This window comes from Staurois parvus, unplaced genomic scaffold, assembly GCF_062004578.1.
Source record: "Staurois parvus isolate SC_StPar_1 unplaced genomic scaffold, SC_StPar_1.0 ptg000258l, whole genome shotgun sequence".
Taxonomy (NCBI): domain Eukaryota; kingdom Metazoa; phylum Chordata; class Amphibia; order Anura; family Ranidae; genus Staurois; species Staurois parvus.
The window spans coordinates 8,285,930-8,306,022 of record NW_028318054.1 but is presented as its reverse complement, the minus strand read 5'-3'; positions in this window follow the sequence as shown (position 1 = coordinate 8,306,022).

Genomic DNA, 20,093 nt, shown 5'->3' with positions numbered 1-20,093 from the left:
TGTTAGTGGATGCATGGGTCTCTCTCACCCGATCAATGTGGTTTGGTGGATAGGGACAGTCCACAGGCCCTCTGGTTCAGACTTGGCATTCCCCCCTGTCTCCTGCTGTCTGAATGGCCTGCTTGGCAGCTGGGTGGTTAGTTAGTTCTTTCCTCTCTCTATTTCCAATCCTGGCTCTGCGGCCTAGTTAAGCACTTCAGCCAACAGCACACCTCTTTCTCCTTCAATCTCCCTCTGCACTTTCTTGGCCGATTTCCCAGGCTTTGATATTTATTTGCCCCGCCCACACACTATTTCTCCTGGGAAATATAGTCCTAAGCATTCTGCTAATCTGCCAAGTCCTGCTGTTCAGAAATTCAAGTTCTGTGGCTGTTCTGTCAATGTGAATAACCCTGAATAGCAGGCCACTGCTATCTAATGTCAACTTTAGTGTATTGCAATTAATAACATTTCAATGGGTTACACTAGTTTTTTCTTGTACAATATATTATTGTAAGAATGTTTATAAATGGCAGTTTTAGGTATCACCTTTGTACTTGAAATTGACCTCTGTCATCATAAGAATCTGGTCATGAAATGATCCACTGTATTTCACTGCCACACTTCTGACTATGAATGTTCACTTAGCAAGGAGAAACAATGACACCACTCTTCTGTTGGCTCTTCCTCTACCTTGATAGGTGCTTAACCACTTGCCCTCCAGAAGATTTACCCCCCCCCCCCTCGACCAGGCCATTTGTTGCTATTCAGTGATGCGCTATTTCAAATGATAATTGCGCGGTCATGCAACACTGTGCCCGACAAAAATGTATGTCCTTTTTTCACACAAACAGACATTTCTTTTTGGTGGTATTTAATCACCAATGGTATTTTTATTTTTTGTGATATAAATGAAAAAAGACCGAACATTTTGAAAAAAAAACCTTACATTTTCTACTTTCTGTTATAAATAATATCCAATAAACTCAAACTTAGTCATAAATTTAGGCCAAAATGTAATCTGCTACATGTATTTGATAAAAAAAATCCCAATAAGTGTATATTTATTGGTTTGTGTGAAAGTTATTGCATCTACAAACTATGGTATAGATACTGGAATTTATGCTGCTTTTACTTTTTGACTGCCTATCACATTTCTTGAGGTGTTAAAATGCCAGGGGAGTCCAAACACTCCGCAAATGACTCCTTTTTGGAAAGTAGACACCCTAAGATGTTTGCTGAAAGGCATGTTGAGTCCATGGAAGATTTATTTTTTTCCACAAGTTTTTGGAAAATTACAAAATAAATTGTCATTTAAATGCTATATTGCTCACACATGCCATGGGTATATTTGGAATTACACTTCAAAATATACTCTGCTACGTCTAGTTTGGTGATACCACATATGTGAGACTTTATGGGGGACTAGCCGCATACAGGAGCCCAAAATCTATTGACCCCTTTGAAATACTGATGGCGCGTAATTTCCTAATTTCTTCCTCACTACCTACCACAATTTCAGGCTTTGAAATCCAAGGATTGCATAACACCCCTCCCCCCAACCCGAATGACCCCTTTTTGAAAAATAACCACCCAAAACTATTATCTGAGAGGCATGTTGAGTCAATGGAAGTACTTTTATTACCACAAATTTTTGGAAAATGAGAAAAAAAAAGATTTTTTGTTTTACACAAAGTTGTCACTTAAATAATATATCGCTCACACCTGCCATAGGTATATGTATGATTACACCCCAAAATACAAAAATATATTCTGCATACTGCCGAGTATGGGGATACCACATGTGGAGACTTTTTGGGAGCTTAGCTGCTTATAGGAACCTAAAATTCAATGACTCCATTAAAAGCCTAAATGTGCGTAATTTCCTCATTTCACTGACTTACTATCTATCACAGTTTCAAAGGCTCTGAAATGCCAGGATAGCACAACCCCCCCCCCCCCAAAAGACCCCTTTTTGGAAAGTAAACACCCAAAGGCCTTTAATTAGAGGCATGGTGAGTATTTTTCAGATCTCATTTTTTGTCACAAGGTTTAGAAAAAGAAAAAAAGAAAAAATGTTTTTTGTTTTCTTTCTTCATTTTCCAAAAACTTGTGGCAACAAACGAGATCTGCAAAATACTCACCATGCCTCTTAGCAGAGTGTCTACCTTCCAAAAAGGGGTCATTTGAGGGGGGGGGGGGTGGCATTGTACTATTCTGGCATTTCAGGGCCTCTGAAACTGTGATAGGTAGTCAGGAAGTGTAATGCGGAAATATAGCCTTTTAAAAGCCTGAAGGTGATTATTGGATATTGGGGTCCTGTACACAGCTAGACTGCCAAAATGTTCTTTTTTTAACTGTGGATGATACATGTCGACCAGCAGCGCTGCACACACTGTCATATATTCTGAGAGCACACCCTTTTGCTATCAGGATAAACATATTGGTGCTGAAGCTGAATGCAGTTCCTGCAAAGAAAACAACAATGGTTAACAATAAAACACCCTTAAGAACAAAACATTAACTCAATAAAATGACAACTATTTTTTGATTTTTCATTTTATTTATTTTTTTACTTTTTTTATTTTTTATTTATTTTTTAACTGAAACGGCATCAGGAAATATGCTTCTCATGCAGCTGGCTCACTGCATCTGGGTTGGACCACAGACCCTTCTGGATACAAAAAGGCCATGATGATCTGGGCATTGAATGGGGGAAGTACATGTGCTGCAGAAATTGTGGGCTGCCAATCAGGATTTGCAAACACATCTGAAAGGACACTATGGGCTCTACGGGCCTTTGTTTGAATTCTTGGTGACTGCAGGACACACCAGCTTGTACTGCGCTTATGGGACTTGCCACGTCACCAAGTGATACAGCAGTGCTGGTATGTAAAAAAAACAGGATTTACTAGGCTGCTGGTGCACGCTAGCTCACCAAAAGATAGAGCGGCACAAGTACTGGCACTCTGATGCATATGAGAATCATCATGCAATTCTAACACCTCAGCAACCTAGGAATGTGGTCTCGTATGCCTGACCTTAGCAGGGACCTCTACTCCATTGTCTGAACAGGTTCATAGTCTGAGCCTGATTCTGTCAGTGAGGCTTCCTATTTGCTCTCATCTGACATACTTAGAATCCTGTAGGCCTCTTCACTAGACATTTTGCCCACTTAATTTATAGGTACCTAGTGCGACTCATAGGAAAAAGAACATCTGGCTGTCAGGGACTGCTTGAACAGCTACAAAAAAAATGTACCTGCAGATATCAGGCTTGATCTTGCTAACCCTGCAGTTTTATGTGCAAGGTATCAAGTGACAGTGATCTACTGACACTGCACTTGCTGGACGAGTAAGGGGTGGAGCATGGAGGTGCTAAACACAGAAGCTGACAGGTGTCAGGGCTGGTCCTGCTAATGCTGTGTTTTTGGGGACACTATGCTACTGTCAATGCTGGTATAGTTCTGATCAAAGATATTGATATGTTCAGACACTATACTAGCATTGGAGGTTTATAGTGTGTATATGAGTGTGTTCATTGCAATCAAAGGGTTAAATGTGATGATAATGTAGTGGCGGACAATCTGACGCTATCTGGGGAGGATGCTAACTGACGATAACCCTATCTGAAGTTGCCCGTGACACTAATACAATGATCAGAAAAAAAATTTGTACACTGTACTAATGATACTGGTGACAGGGCAGTGAAAGGGTTAACTGTGGGGCAATCAGGGGGTTAAATGTGACCTAGCTGTGCTTTTACTGTCTCAGTGTAGTGCTTTGACTCACATGGATCTGCTTTCTTCTCTGCCTGGAACAGAATGTGCTCCAGAGAGAGAAAGTTGCATCATTGCCTGTGTAATGTAAACACAGGCACAGAGACCTCTGATTCTGTACAACCAATCAGCAGGTTGGGGCCAAACATCAGTGAACATGGCGTGAGCGCAGATCACGTTTATATACATGGTTTTGTGCAGGGTGTCAAGTCATCAAATGGCTGGTTTCATAGCTGTTCACATGTGCAGCACCACGGCAATTGCAAATCAATCAGAAGATGGCAGCTTCCTTGACTCTAAGTGCTGATTCACACATATTTGTTGCGAGAACGATTACAATAAAAGTCAATAGCCTGTACATAGTTACATAGTTAGTCTGGCTGAAAAAAGACAAAAGTCCATCCAGTACAACCATAGAAAAAAAAATCCACACCTGAACTGGACCGCACTGCTCAGAAATCGGACATGACTCTTTTTAAAATCACACTGAATCTGCACCGGCCATGCACCGAATATATGTGAACAGGCACCATAGGAAGCACTGTTATTTCACATGTCATGTGGATTGCATGTGGTTCAAACTGCATATATGTGAACCAGCCCTAAAAGGTAGGAGGGCTTAGTCCAGTATTAAAGCAGAGCTAAACCCTCCTATTATTTTCAGCCAAGGGAGCTGCCTTATAAATAAAGAAAAGTGGCAGCAGAAAAAAAGACCAAGTGGTCCATCCAGTCTGCCTCTGTTTAATTTGCAACTGCCATTGTGCTACACATTTGATCAGCTATTACACAAGCCATTTGATGGTTTGACAGTTTGGTTGAGAACACAATCAAATGTGGCAGCATTCCTTGTTGTTTGATGGGTTTAGTTCTGCTTTAAAGTGTTACTAAACCCAGGACCCTGCATTTTTATATCTGGTCTCCCACAGTGCACAGAACATGGAAGTGCCATTATATTAGTAAATATAAACTGATAAATACCTTTTCTCACCAGCAGTTAGAGCAGTCTTGTGACTTCTATCAGTGTTCAGCAGAGCACTGGTTAAAGCTTGTAGGAGGAGTTTTCTTTCTGCTGAAGGAGGATGCAAAACCCCTGACCTCTGTCTGGACAGTGCTGATTAGCCCTGTGCTGATCACATGCACTCCAAGAGAAAAATACCCTCTCTAGCAATGCACAATAAACTGAGCATGTGCAGAATGGCTGCGGGTTCAGTCTGCGTTATCAGGAGATAAGACGTGGACATTTGAACAAGAGGAGGAGCAGAGAAGAAAGGATTAAATTTCCTTTTTACAAAATGTAGAGGATTAACCCCTTAAATTCCACAGTGAGTATAACAAGCATGCTTTACTGCATAAACAGACTGATTTTACTATTGTAGGTTTAGTAACCCTTTAAGCTTTCAATGAATCTAGCAAGTAAAATATTTTTCAGGAAGCAGAGTATACATTTCTCACCTTCCCTTTACACTGCCGTTTCTGACATGTTTTACCCATGATCTGCTTAATTTTAAAGTTCTCAATAATTAGGACCATCAAGAGTGAAATGTGTCAGAGGGTAAAATCAAATATAATTGTAATATTCCCAACACACAAGTTCCTAGAATTGGCTGTTCCGTGTCAGTGGGTGCTGAATTGACGATCAGCTGGACACCACGGATGTTCAAAGCTGAAAATATGCCACCAGCACACCAAGGGTTCTATAAATGGGCCCAAAGCTTTATTCAGTGGTCACAGCAAATTAACATTTTTAGGACCTGATTAACTGTAGGGTGTCACTCTATAAATTTTAGCAAAAGCCTTGAAACAATTAGATTTTATTTGTCGTTCACCAGCAGACTCAAAGCATGTGAAATTTTATTTTATTTTTTCAGCTGGTGGAAGACGTGCTATCATAGGACTACTCCAAATTCTGCAGGGACTTCTTACACGATGGAATTGCAGCTCTTGGTTGCTAAGCAAGTCTTTGCCTGCACAACAGGTAATAAAAACTTTTAGAGCATTATCTTGACTTGCACACCACATTGTGGTGTGCAAGTCAATTCATGAAACAAATCAGATATGTAACATTAACAAAAATGTAAAAAATAAATAAACAATGGAATCTAAAATGCCACACTGAGCCTCACATATAATGGTGGGTTTCACAACGTGGACTTTCACTACTGGGGAATTAATGGCAAAACTACAACACACAGACACAGAAATGTGAATTAATTGTTGTAAAAGCTTTAATTTATGTCAAGGGCTCCAAAGTACAGCAACAATACAATTCAATATAAGAGGGTTAGGAGGGCCCTGCTCCCGGGAGCTTACAATCTAATAAGGAGGGGCTAGTGGAACAAGAGGTAATAACTGTAAAGGAAGAACTGATGAGGGAAATGAAAGATTCAGTTGTTAGCTGAAGGAACACAGCAAAAGTGACCACACAGTGGTTGAAGGAAAAAAAAAGTGAATGTCCTTGCATGGCCTAGTCAGAGCTCAGACTTAAACCCTATTGAAAATCTGTGCAATGACTTGGAGACTGCAGTCCACAAACTGTCACCATCATATGTATCCGAACTCGAAATTCATAACGGCACACTTATCCATATGCTATGTTCCATATTATAACAATGATCAACAAGATCTGGAATCTTAATTTACCATTTGATCCCAAGCTTTGTCTTCTGGGAATGTTGGATGAGGAACTGTTTACTCCACATGTCTATATAGCTATCCTCAGGGTGCTGTTTATTGCTCGTAGTACTAAATATAGTACTATGCCTCAAGGATCATATATCCTGCAGGTATTTAACTCTCCCCGCAACTGCTGTACAGATTCACTTGGTCTTATGTTGTTTTACCGTCTGTTGAGGTCTGAATACCGCCAACAATATGGCGCTGGGATGTGCGCGCATCTGCCGATGATAAAGTTATTGGTTATGGTTCTTGCGATCAACAGGAAAATGGTGCCGGTGCACTGCGCATGCGCCAATAGTCGACAAAATGGCGGGCGCGATAAGCGTGAGCGCCATTTTCAAGTATGATCAGTAAAGACATCTTCTGCTCTAAGTCCTGCACCCTATGATTACATGCATAGCACGAAACGCATCAGACAGTTGCTACAGCAACTGGACGTCTAGCCACCGCTAGTGGCCATCCTGAATACTACTATATTACTAATACATTTTTTTTCTTTGTTATTGCACCTTATCTTTGATGGAATAAAGCTCCCTACGGTATTACACTATGTGGTCTCCCTTAATGGTCCCTCTTTACGAAGGCCATTCGCAGAGTCTGCTTTAAAGGTGACCCTAGATGGTGATACGCATCAAGAACTATGCCATGAAGAGTTACGGCAGTTCTGAAGGCAAAAGGGGATCCAACCCAGTACATCCTTGATGAAAACCTGTCCCAGAGCACTCTGGACCTTAGACTGGGGCGATGTTTCATCTTTCCACAGGACAACGACCCTAAGCACATAGCACACATAACACAGGAGTGGCTATGGGCCAACTCTTTGAATGTCCTTGAGTGGCCCAGCCACTGCCCAGACTTGAAGCCGATTGAACATCTCTGGAGAGATCTGAAAATGGCTGTGCACCAATGCTCCCCATCCAACCTGATGGAGCTTGAGAGGTACAGCAAAGAAGAATGGGAGAAATTGCCCAAAAATAGGTGTGCCAAGCTTGTAGCATCATATTCAAAACGACTTGAGGCTGTAACTGGTGCTAAAGGTGCTTCAACAAAGTATTGAGCAAAGGCTGTGAATACTTATGTACATGTGGGTTTTTTCGTTTTTTATTTTTAATAAATTGCAAAGATTTCAAAATGAACTTCTTTCATATTGTCATTTTGGGGTATTGTTTGTAGAATGTTGAGGAAAAAATTATTTTAATCCTTTTTGGAATAAGGCTGTAACATAACAAAATGTGGCAAAAGTTAAGTACTTTCTGGATGCATTGTATACTTTAATCAATAACATTCGGTTACAAATATCCCTCAATTTACTACAGTCACATAGAGATGTAATTTATAAAGGTATTATCTAATTCCTTCACAGAAAAAAGTTCTGTAGCACATTAAGATTGTTTTCAAGGATGCTGATTTATTTTCATACGAACACTGGAGAATTATTAACTGGTGATATTATGATCTGCAATCAACACAAAGAATGTGTGTTTTATGGCGGGATTTATGGAAAAGCAGGAAGTGTCTAATCTGAAGAAAGGCCCAGAGAGGGAATTCGCGGATATTCAAGCTAACCTTCAGCTCCTGTAATGATTTCACCTTGCCTGAGTGAATAAAATGTTTTACTTGAATCTGATCGTGTGGCCAATAATTTGATAAAAAATCCTTGTGCAACCCTGGGGGAAAATCTGGATTCAGGCGTATCGACGTCAAGGGACTAGGAGAGTCCGAAATGGACGACGTTTTACAAGCCTTGCGGAAAACTTCTAACGTGGGACCTATCAAAGGATGGGAGAGGAGAACCTGAGGTGTGTGTTTCGGCAATAGCCAAGGGATCGATGGAAGGGGAGTGGGCGAAAAGGCCTTCTCCAAAAGGACCCAGTCTTTGGAAGCAGAATGAATGTGCCAGTCGACTATGCGGGAAAGATGACACGCCCAGTAATAGCGGTGTAGGTCAGGGAGCCCAATGCCCCCGCTGGGTTTGGGACGAGTTAGCTGAGAGAACGAGACCCGCGGACGCTTATGATTCCATAAAAATAAGGAACATAGTTTCTTACAAGAAGCAAAGAATGTCATTGGAAGTTGAATTGGCAAAGTTTGGAAGAGATAGAGGAGACGCGGAAGTATATTCATTTTAATAATTGCAGCCCTACCAAACCAAGAGAAGCAGGGGCGATGCCACTTGTTTAGGTCTTCCTCTATGACTTTGAAAACCTGTAGGAAATTTTTGGCATAAAGGTCGTCCAGGTTACGAGTAAGTTGTATACCAAGATATGGAAGGGCATCCCTCACCCACTGAAATGGAAAATGAGACTCACAGAAGGAGACGAGATCAGTGGGAAGGGTTATGTTGAGGGCGTATGACTTTGAAAAATTAATTTTCAGGTTCGACAAAAAGCGGAAAAAAGCAAAGTCTTTCAGCAAACTCGGTAGGGTGGTGCGAGGGTCAGCCAAAAAAAGGAGGATATCATCCGCATAAGCAGCAAGTTTGTATTCTTTGTCTGCTATCCTGATCCCCTTAATATCTGGGTTAGCGCGAATTTGTCTCAAAAGAGGTTCAAGGGAAATGACGAACAGAAGCGGGGATAGGGGGCAACCCTGACGAGTGCCATTACCCAGGCGGAAAGGGTTTGATAAGTGTCCATTAACCCGAACTTGAGCTGTAGGGCCCGAGTATAGGGTCATAATAAAGTTCAGCATTTTCTCACCCAGGCCCAAAGCCATCAGTGATCCCTGCAAATAATCCCAAGCAATCCTGTCAAAGGCCTTCTCAGCATCCAATGAGAGGAAGAAGGCCGGAGAGTTAGATTTGGAAAGCCAATGTTGGAGATTAAGGGCCTTGATAGTGTTATCCCTAGCTTCTCTACCAGGGATGAATCCCACCTGATCCAAGTTAATGAGGGAAGGGAGCAAAGGGAGAAGTCGGTTAGCAAGCATCTTTGCAAACAACTTAATATCCACATTTAGCAGGGAGATGGGTCTGTAATTAGATACCTGGGAGGTATCTTTACCACTTTTGGGGATGACGGTAATGTGTGCTTCCAACAGCCTATGGTGTGGTCTATGAGACTGAGAAAGAGTATTGAAAGCAGAAAGAAATGGAGTACTCAGAATGTCCAGAAAGGATTTATAATAAGCCGCCGAAAAGCCGTCAGGGCCCGGACTTTTGCCCGCCTTCAACTGCCGTACTGCGCACTGCAATTCGCTTAAAGTCAGATCTTGGTCCAGCGATAAAACCGTCTCCTCAGAGAGAGCGTTTGGACCATGAAGACGAAGAAATTCAGAGATTAGGGACGCTCTAGGCCTGTCAATGTGCATCGGGGGACGTTCTGGTGGAAGATTATAAAGGGACTTATAAAAATGTTCGAACTGAGAGGCAATATCAGGATTGGATGTGGCCATCACACCCTCAGCGCTTCTTATTTTATGTATAGTCATATGGGATCGTTTTTCCCGAAGAGCCCGAGCAAGAAACCTTCCACTTTTATTGGCAAACTCATAATAAAGCTTTTGGGAGAGAATGAATCTTTTCTTGACCACTTTGCCCAGCTCAGTGAGAAGTCGCAAGCGAGCATTTGTGAGTTCCGAAAGAGTCGACGCAGCCAGAGTCTGTTTATGTGCCCTCTCCAGAGAGCGTATCCTATCTGTAAGTAGCTTCAAACGTTGCTGTCTGTCTTTCTTACGTCTCGTAGCTGCCGCTATAAGGCAACCCCGGATAACACATTTATGAGCCTCCCACTGCGTAAGGGGGGAGGTATCCGAAGAGCCATTTAAAGAGAAATATTCACGCAGATGAGAGCGAATGTCTTGTTCAATAGCACAGTCTGCTAGAAGCGAGGCGTCTAAGCGCCATAGCTTCGAGCCGCAAGGTTACGGTTATGGGGTGGTGATCGGAGAGAACCATCGGCTCTATAGAGGCAGCATGTAGAAAAGGGAGGTCCGACTGTGACAGAAAAAGGTAATCAATCCTAGAATACTTATTGTGCGGCGGAGAAAAGAACGTGTAATCCTTAACAGTGGGGTGGAGTGTGCGCCAGGAGTCATGTAATTGCAAGTGTTGCAACTGCAAATGTATCTGCCTAAGAGCCTTAAAAGGCAAAAACGAACTGCCCGAGGAGGAGTCTAGCAATGGGTTTAATGGGACATTCAAGTCCCCCCCCAGTATCAGCATACCCGAGTGAAACTCAGCCAAAGTAGCAGCAGTCATACGCATAAACGTGACCTGTTTGGTATTGGGAGCATAAATATTGGCAAGTGTGATGGGTCTGTTGGAAAAAGAGCCCTTTACAAACAGATATCTGCCCTCCGGGTCGGCAAGGGAATCCTGTAGCACGAATGGGAGATGTCTGGCAAACAGGATAGCCACTCCTTTTGATTTAGCCAGTGGATTGGTGGCATGAAGAACAGTAGGGTATCTGAAGTTAAAAAGTTTGGGTATGGAGTCCCGGCGAAAATGCGTCTCCTGGAGGAGGAGTATATCCGCCTTTTGCTTATGCGCGTAAGAAAGTAACATAGATCTCTTTTCGGGAGTGTTCAGACCCTGAACATTGAGTGAAAGAATTTTTAAGGACAGCAGTCCCGCATTAGAGGCGGGAGAAGGCATGACTGCAGAGCTTGATCGCGGAAGCCTGATGACACAACTGCAAATGTGCAGAGAGAGAAGAGAAAAAAAAAAAAAAAAAGGGGGGGGGGGAGGGGAGGAGTCGGAGAAAAGGGAGAGAAGTAAGGGGGTAGAGAGCGAGAAAAGAGAGAAGGAGTAAGAGAACTCCCAAGAGATAAGAAAAAAAAAAAAAGGGGGGAAGAAAAGGGGGGAAAGTACTACACGGCTCGGGGAGAAGACCAGCTAGTCCACGTATGAAAGAGAGAGTACAGAAGGAGGGAGGAAAGTTAGAATAAGAAAGAGATTAGAGCCAAAAAAAAAAAAAAAAAGGGGGGGGGGGGAAGGAAGGAAAACGAGAGAAAAGAAAAAGTAGAGGAGAGGAAACTAATAATAGTAGCCTAATGTATGAGGTCAGTGAAAGCTCACAGAGCTCACTGTGTGGGGAACGAAGTAAGCGTTGAGCCAAGAGTGAAGCAACCGCCGGCCGGTCGCCTTGTAAGGAGCATAACCAAAAAGACAAAACCAAAGGAGGGTGAGTGTTGAAAAGGGGGGGCTCAAGCGAGGCATGTAATACTATGTACTATAAAGGCCAAGCTAAAAGGGAAAAAACTTTGGACAACCCCAAGAGGTGACAATCCAGGAGGTGTATGCGGGTGCCCGCGGCGGGCACGCTGGCAAAAAGGGGCAACCGTGATGGGATAATAGGCCACAGATATTCCAATATACGTATTGAGAAGATATCTAGGGGCTAACCACTCCCGCTTGAGGACAGGGCAAATTCTATCCGTATAAGAGCAGAACCAACAGGCAGGACCTGTTAAATGGTGGATCTGTGCGAGGCCGTAAGGAGTAATACAGGCTTATCAAGTAAAGAAGCAATAATACAACAGAACATACGAACAAATGCCATACAGGAAAAACAAATTTCAATACAAAAACTGAGGTCAGGAGAAAACCCTATAGAACATTATACCCCAGCTTCAGGCATCCGTACTACTTAGGATCCCCAGACTCAGTGCCAGAACTGTTACCCCGTGGAGACGAGCTCAACTAAGCATTGCAAAATATGGAACAGATTCTACCAAAACCCCTATGACACCCACGAGAAAGAGCAGCACCTCTCTTATAACCAATGCTGAAAGGAGGGGGGACACACCCTTAGGACTGGGGGGATACATAGAGCCCCAAAACAGCCGCAAGCGCTTACATAAGAGCAGGTCACAGGAGGCTACACCAACCGGCTCCATGAGGCCTCAAAGTGCGCAGAGGTGATGGTCATTCACGCGGCGTCGTTTAGGATGTAACAGAGCTCCCACCAATCCCCTGGCAGCAACATTGTGAGGTAGATCCCCCTCCCCCCCGTCCCACCCCCCTCCCCGTAAATAACAACTGCCCCCTATCAAAATCCCGTATCTAGTGCAGAACTCAAAAAGGATATCAGATGTAACCACGGGTATCATATAGAGTACGTGTCCGAAGCAGGAGCGGAGGCAACTCCCTCCGGTCAAATAAATCCCAAAAGGCTGTAAAAATCCCTCAGATGACGCCGGGTCACGGCCTGGGTTTGCAGTGCAGAACAAACTTGAAGGAGCCGGCCTTCCCGAGAGCTTTCACCAAACCTGAACGAGAGGAACTTAAAAACAGGAAGTGAACCGGGCATCCGGAAGGAAATAGAGACCCCTGCCGTAGGAGCAAGACCGCTCTTCTTCAGTAGTCAGGATACTGCTGAGAGATAGTTCCACGAAGCAATAGGCGCAGGGATCCATAGCAAGAGCAGAAGGCTTGTTAGAGCAATGAGAATCCGCTATCTAATGGGGTGTATACCGGGTGTCGATCTTGAACAAGTCTCCTGACCTGTATGCTAATAAATATCACCCCAAAACCTGGGGAGGTGGCATATCAACATGGAGGACTAGAGCCTGCGGGAGCGACTGTAAAGAGGCAACAGTAACCGTTGCGGCAAACCCGTAAAGCCCAACTCAAAGCCCAAGTAGCTGGCCAAACACAAATCAGCAGGAAAACTGAAAAAACGGAGGCTGAAGGCCTGCTGGCGTGGCGGATCATTAGGTCCCGTGCCGAGGCTTCCTGTGCGCCGGGGAGGCCGTGGGACTGGAAGTGTCCATAGAGGCCCCTGCAGGGGGTCTTGGAGGTGTCGAAGGGACCGTCCGGCGCCGTCGTTGAGCAGGGCTAGGCCCGCCCATTGCACCATCTTCAGCTCTTAGATCTTGGGCACGCGGCAACCTCATAGACCCGTTCCAATCGGGTAAGGCAATCGGAGGAATATCCAAAGCAGAGCAAAAAGATGGCAGTTCTTCAGGAACTCGTAGGTTGAAATTATGGCCATTCACTTGAGCAGAAAGGCAGAACGGAAACCGCCATCTATAGGGGATGTTGCGCATGCGGAGAGCATCCAATAGGGGGCGCAGCGCCCGCCTTTGTTGCAGGGTCAGATTGGAGAGGTCCTGATATAGCTGTATCTCTGCCCCCTCATAGGCAAGATGTCTTCTCCCCCTGGCGCATTTGAGGATATCCTCTTTAAGCGGGTAACTTTCAAGACAGCAAATTATGTCCCTGGGAGGGTCTGTGTCTCCCCCCCTAGGGCGGGTCGCCCGGTGTACACGTTCAATAGCAATCATGGTTGAAGGTGGGCGACCTAGAAGGTCATTAAAGATAGCTATTACCGCTTTAGGGACATCACAAGGTTCCACTGATTCAGGAAGGCCCCGAACCCTAATATTGCGTCTGCGTCCACGATTGTCTAGGTCCTCAATATGTCTAGAAAAATCTCGAATGGTCGACACGTGCAGCGCTGATAGTTGTTGTAGATCAGAAATTGCGGCCTGATTCTGCCTAGTATCCAGCTCCACCCGCTCCACCCTTGTGCCCATAGAACGGATGTCATCCCTTAATTCAGTTAGGGCAGAGGTTAATGTGGTGGTTAAGGTGGTCTTTATATCAGCTGCCACAGCCTGGAGGTCCCTTAATGATAGGGAATGTGTAGCACATGAGGAATCCAGCTGTGGCACTGTGTCCAGCACAGCATATTCGGCTGTGCTTGCAGAGCCTGTGTCAGAGACTGCAGAGGGAGGGGGAGAGGGGGATGACGCTGGAGAGGGAGAGGGCTGCGGCCCTGCTTTCTGCTGGGAGCGGAAGAGCTCCTTTATATGCCTCCCCTGTGTGTTCGGGCCCCGCGGGGACCGCGATCTGGCCCCAGAGGGTGCCCTGTCAGACTTCCCCATAGCAGAGGGGAGATGTCTCACCCGTCCGTGCAGAGCGGCAGCAAGGTAAGATCCGGCCGGCGGGAGCTCTGCACCTATGCGGCCATCTCCACTCGCGGCTCGGCCACGCCCCCCAGAATGTGTGTTTTATATGTATAATTAGGCTTTGTACAATGTTCTGTTTTTCTAGCTTTTTTTTATTGAACCAACATTAGAATTATTTATAGATTGGGCAGATCTTCAAGTGGCTGAAACGAAAAAGGTCTGCAATTTCACAGTCAGAAAGCAACCTTTCCATACAAACTAAACCCTGACCAGCTGTGCTTTTATTTATATATACAGAGGTTATGTATTCTAATTAAATAGTCTTGATCGGACTTCATTTGCTTATTTTTCACTTATTAAAGATGGTCAAAATACATTTTTTTATAGATTATATTTTTATTAAGCATTTTCATAGAGATAACACCTGGCAAGCACAAACCTAAAGACTTTATAATCTTATCCAAATACAATACCATTATGACAGAACACAAAGGTAGCAATCCTGCAATAAGGCAATTAAGAATTAAAAATATGGCCACTAACATTAGCATCAGTACCAAACTTATATCTCACACTTAATTGTCTAGAATGTGTGCAATGTGGAGACCAGTATATCTCCAGAGTGAAGGGCATCCCACTAAAAAAGGGAAAGGAAAAATGGCTACAAAGAAATAAAAAGAAAAGAAAACAAAAAACTCAAGAAAGAGAAGGAAAAGAGGTGATCTTCTCTGACCAAACACTCCTATTATCACCACACTGCAATAAAGAACTTCAACAACAGAGCCAGCTTCATAAAAAGGATCTTAGAATGTCAGAGCCCCAAAAAAATCAATCCAGTTGGACCACACAGCGGTAAAATTCGAGTAGCATTCCCTCAAGCTCCTCCATTCTCATTAATTGATTCACTTTTACTACTGATTCTTTGATGGTAGGAACAACCTGGGTGTTCCAGTGTCTGGGTATAAATGTTCACGTTGCAGAAAGGTGAAATCTAATCAGCCCCTTTTTAGCCAGAAGAACTAAATTGAGAGAAGAACCAGAAAGAAATTGAGAGAAGAACCAGTTCTGGGGAGAGCTGGTAAGCAGTCTCAGTAATATAAGTAAAATGCTGGAAAATGGTCTCCCAAAATGGTGTAATGCAGGGGCAGGTCCACCATATGCAGATCACTGTACCTACATCTCCTCCACAGCACCAACACTGTTCAGGATATATATCGAGAGCATCTTATGTAGGCCCATAGGACACCTATACCAACTGATTAATATTTTGTAGTACTTTTTCTTCTACGCTTGATTTAAACGTGATAAAAAAAAGTTTTTTTTTCCAGTCTTCTGCAGTAATCATGTGGCCAAGTTCTTTCTCAGTCTCTGGTGTAATACGGGGTTATGAGGAAGTCCAGAAGTGTTGAAATGCATCAAGGGACGTGACATTTGATGTTGCTTGGGAACCAGAAGTGGCAGAGTGGCCATCTTTGTTGAGGGTATTGTGCACTTTGGCGTTCCAGGAAGTTGCTCGTGGCTGGGAAATGGGAATTTTTGCGGTTTTAAGAAATTAAGAGTGTAAGCATATCTAATAAATGTTCTGGATCTTTCAAATGAATATATTACACTATGTGGCCTTTTCTTTTATCTATAATGGCAATAGGAGATATAAAGAAATTAGTTAAATGAAGGGATAACCTGAAGTTTAAATTGAAGCCTGGAATTTAATCCTGGGAGTCATCTCTATAATGGAGTGAGAGTCCATGGGATTACTTTAAAGGTTTTTTCATACCTATTTAGGATAATTGTATGCAATTCAGTCACCTAGAAGTGTTCATAGAGTGTTCACAAATGTGTATATAGGAGTTTACACAGAGTGTTCACATATGTGTATATAGGAGTGCACACAGAGTGTTTCACGATTTCACGTGTTGCTCACTAGTTTTTTCATACGGACCTCGATACCTTTATTCGTCCGAATATGTGGAATCTCCATTTTTTCAAGATCATTGGTCAATAATTTCTTAAAGACATCTATTTGGCTATTATTGCTAATTTGGGGATTAAAAAAGGACTTATTTTTTCAAGCCGTATGGGTAAAATGAGTTTTACTGGCATCATCAATAATCTTTTTAGCCCCAGGTAGGCTCAAAAAATATTTCTTAATATTACGTTTCCTAATAAACCGTTGTGTGTCGACATACACATCAAATTTATTCATGGGTTTTGGGGGGGCAAATTTCAGGCCCTTATCAAGGACCATTAATTCTTCCTTAGATAATACTGTACCACTTAAATTGAAAACTCCTTGTCCTACTGGCCTTGTTTTCTTTTGTTTTTTGAAGCCTCCCCTGCACCCCCTCCTTTGGGAGAACTTCTTCTCTTTTCCATCATGGGGCTGCATTCCCTCATGTCCCAATCTAAAAAATCCTTGGGCTCATAGTCGGATCTTAAAGGTTCAAACCGATTTTAGGTCTGTACTGGACTTCTATCATCATAACCCCGTGGTTGCCATCCAGTTGTTTGATAGGAATTATCATACGGTGGTCTATCCTGATACGATGGATATTGTGGATATTGGTTTTGTCTAGGATGTCCATATGACCTATTAGATGGGTAATAGGGTCTTGGACCTTGATGGAAACCTCTCCCTCTGGGGCCTCTGAAGTTATTACCCCTGAAGGTGGGTGGCCGATCAATTCTAGCCGAATGATGATTTTTATTATTGTATGTATTCTGCTGGGCTACATGGGTTCCTCTTGTAGATTCCTTATGTGACATATTATCTTCATTTCTCCTAATTGGTGGTGGGGTGGTCTTAACCGAGCTAGTTGCAATATCGTTGTTTTTTGCTTGCCATTTGAACACTTGACCTTTCCTCAGATCCTGGAGGTCTCTCTGGTATTTTTTAGATTTTTTCTATTGCACTTCCTGGTCTGCTTTCTCTAGATCTTTATTAAGGCTATTAGTGAGATTAAGCATCTCAGTGGAATCTTTGAAAGGTTCTAATTTACTCTTGATCTCATTAATTTGAGTTTCAAGGATCCTCATTTTTTTCTGTTTCCGTTTCATGAGCCATCACCAGAGTTTTATCTATGCACCTTGCATGAAGTTTTACTGCGTTGCAGGCACCACCACTTACTGTTTGAGAACTTTTTTCACATTTGACCTATCTACCTACCTCACACACCATTGTATAGAGTGGGAGTGAGGGGGGCATGGATATTGTTATCATTACTTCTTATAGTCACTGTTTATTCATGTGTGGTTATCTTAGTGTGTATATTGTATTTTATGTTATTCGTGAAGCGCTGCACTACCTTTCCATATATTGTATTATTTAACTAGTGGGTATCAGTTCAAGTGTTGGCTGCTCAATATGAGATTTTTTAGGTATTACATTAAGCGCAGGAGGATTTTATATATTTATGAAAGTTATAGTGTCTACAAATGGCGGTATATATACTGGAATTTTTATTTTATTTTTTATACTAGTATAGCGGGACTGTAGCAGGCATTCTGACACTGGGGAGAACTGACCTGGTGTCACTGACATCACCAGTAACACCAATACAGTGATCAGTGCTAATAAAAAGCACTGACACTGTACTAATGGCACTGGACAGGAGGGGGTTAACATGTGGGGCGATCAAAGGGTTAACTGTGGTGTTGTACTAACTGCTGTGTGTGTGTGATTCACTGTAAGCACACTGCTCTGCATGGCTCTCCTATGCAAAGCCATGCATAGCAGTGTGCAGGAGCTGACAGGGGAGAAAACTGTATTGTTTACATACAGTTCTCTCCCTCCATCGGTAATGCTTCTTGTTCACCGGGTGCCGGCAAGTAAACTGCGTTCACCGGGTGCTGGCGAGGCCGCGAATGAAGGCGCAGGTAAGGCGCATGCCCAATACCCGAAAATGCAAAATCACATACATATACGTGATTTTGTGCACCCCTGCCACCCTGTAACAAAATATCTGCTATAGGGCGGAGGGAAAGCAGTTAAACTGTAAAGGCGTTTAAAGTGTCCGCTTTGGGGATTTTTAAGGTCCCGTAGTTTGATGCTGTTCCACGAGCGGACCACAGTTTTAGCATGACATGTTTGGTGTCTATTTACTTGGTGTAACATCAAGTTTTATATTTTACCCAAGAAATGGGTATTATATTGTGTTTTTGCATTAAAATTCATTAAAAGTGTACTTTAAAAAAAATTGTGTTTGTAAAACTGCTGTGCAAATACCGTGTGACATAAAAATATGCAACACCCACCATTTTATTGTCTAGGGCTTCTGCTTAAAAAATATATATAAACGTTTGGAGATTCTAAATAGCTTTCTAGAGAAAAAAATATTTTTTTACATGTAAGAGAGAAATGTCAGAATTGGCCCGGAATGGAAACAAACAAACAAAAAGAAAAAAAAATCTACTTCTCTTCTGTTTGTGTAAAAATTTGTCAGCTAGAGTTACCCCTTTAACCCACAGTATGTGAAGCACTGCAAGACCCTGACAGATAGAGGATTAATCAAAATCAATACACAGTTGTCTTAATGACATTACACACCAAAGGTGACTAATACATTTTAATTTGCTCTTTGCACAATTAGCATCTGAATCTGCCATAGATGAAAGGTATGGAAATGTCACTGTTGGGGGCTTCTGTAACCTGCAGCTAATAGCAATGACAGTCTGCCATGCATACAAAGTGGGCACTTTTCAGCTTGCTGAGGATAAATACCAAGAGGTGCCCAGCTGAGCAGAGTAGTAAATCAAGACTAATAAAAATCATACAAGTACACAGAGAACATTCAGACCTTCACTTCTCCAAGAGCAAAATGGTCAAAGCCTTCTTCTAGCATTGATGAGTGGCATATACTGTAAAAGAACTTTGGGCTGAATAGAAAACTTTTCTAATTTCTAATAGCTAGACTGTTAGAAATTTAGAACCCTAAATATATCCCATTAGCATTTATGTAAATATCCGCTGTTACTGTATGTGAGCTGTATAAAATCTGCACAATAAATGTAAGCAGATATGAAACATTTATCTTCCTTCTCAGCGCATAGCATCAGGTGAGGTGTGAAAGAACAGCAGGGAAAGTCAGTATTTATCCACAAAGAACAGCTGTTGGATGGTTCATCCGCTGGCTGTACAGCAGGATGCTGATTACGTGTAATGTAGTGGAACTGACCTCCATCACATTGTGAATTAAATGGCTGATGGTTATTATAATTTGCTAGATTGCTGACTGACACTTTATCTGTTAGCCCTTAACTTTCATACAGGCATTTTTACAATGCCAAAAAACAGTTAATTAAAACGCAAGGCCTCTCGAGCTTGCTATATGGCTCCCATGAAACTGAACAATGGCATAATGGCCCTTTCCATTTTAGAGATTTTTTTATTGGTCATAATACCAGATTACTAATGGAAATTAAACTTTAAGCAAATCTAACCCCTGGTGACTTAGTAAAAAACTGTTTATGAACACTATGCTGCCAGTATAACTAGCGCAACATACCCTAAAGAAGAACTACACACCATCATTTAGGGACCTATTAAACAACTCTGAAAGGTTTCATGACCAGGGCATTTTTTTTGCTGTTCAGAACTGTGCTACTTTAACTATTAATTGCTTGGTCATGCAATGCTGTATCCAAATTACATTTTTATAATTTTTTTTCACACAAATAATGCTTTAAAAGAAAGCACTATTTGTGCGTAAAAAAATTTAAAACAGAAACTAAGAAAAACATGATTTTTTTCTCTGATTTATCTGTATTTTTTCATTTATATGGCAAAAAATAAAACACCTAGTGGTGATTA